The 693-nt window shown below is 39.2% G+C and overlaps 1 pseudogene; it reads left to right on the forward strand.

Moving 5' to 3' along the window:
- Window positions 1–288: 288 nt before the first annotated feature.
- Window positions 289–387, forward strand: LOC132009447 (U6 spliceosomal RNA; annotated as a pseudogene).
- The last annotated feature ends 306 nt before the right edge of the window (window positions 388–693 follow it).

Genomic DNA, 693 nt, shown 5'->3' on the forward strand with positions numbered 1-693 from the left:
GAAGTGAAAATGGCTTGGGGGCCACATGCTGGCCACTTTGCTCTTCTCTCCCAACTCTCCATTTTCAAAATGAGGAAAAGCAATTGGAAAAAGGCAACCAGCTTTTATAGAGGGCCTACTATGTGCCTGGCACTGTTCTGGTATATTATATAAATTTAGCTTCTTTGACCCTCATATTGACCTTACACATAGAAGCAGAAATTAGGGTTCAAAGGTTTATAAAACACATTCAAATATCCATCAGAAGAACTTAGGAAAGAAACAGAGATCTGTCATGCTCACTTGGGCAGCACATGTGCTAAATAATAAAATTGCGAAGATACAGAGAAGATTAACGTGCCCCTGAACAGGAATGACAAGCAGATTCATGAAGCATTCCATATTTTTGGTAAAAAAACAGACTCTAGAGAATAAACTGGTTGTTGTCAGCAGAAGGGATGTGGGGGGGGGGGGATAGGTGAAGGGGATTCGGAGTGCACCTATGACGAGGAGCACTGAGTAATGTAGAGAGCAGATAAATCACTGCATTGTCCACCTGAAACTAATAGAACACTGTATGTTAATTACACTGGAATTTTTAAAAAATACAGGTCTATCTAATTGCAAATCCAATTCTGTGCACTCTAATAAACTCAAGATTTAAATGATTTACACAAGGCCGAATGAAACTAGAAACAGAGTTGGGATTAGAAT

This window comes from Mustela nigripes, chromosome 1 (genome assembly GCF_022355385.1).
Source record: "Mustela nigripes isolate SB6536 chromosome 1, MUSNIG.SB6536, whole genome shotgun sequence".
NCBI classification, from domain to species: domain Eukaryota; kingdom Metazoa; phylum Chordata; class Mammalia; order Carnivora; family Mustelidae; genus Mustela; species Mustela nigripes.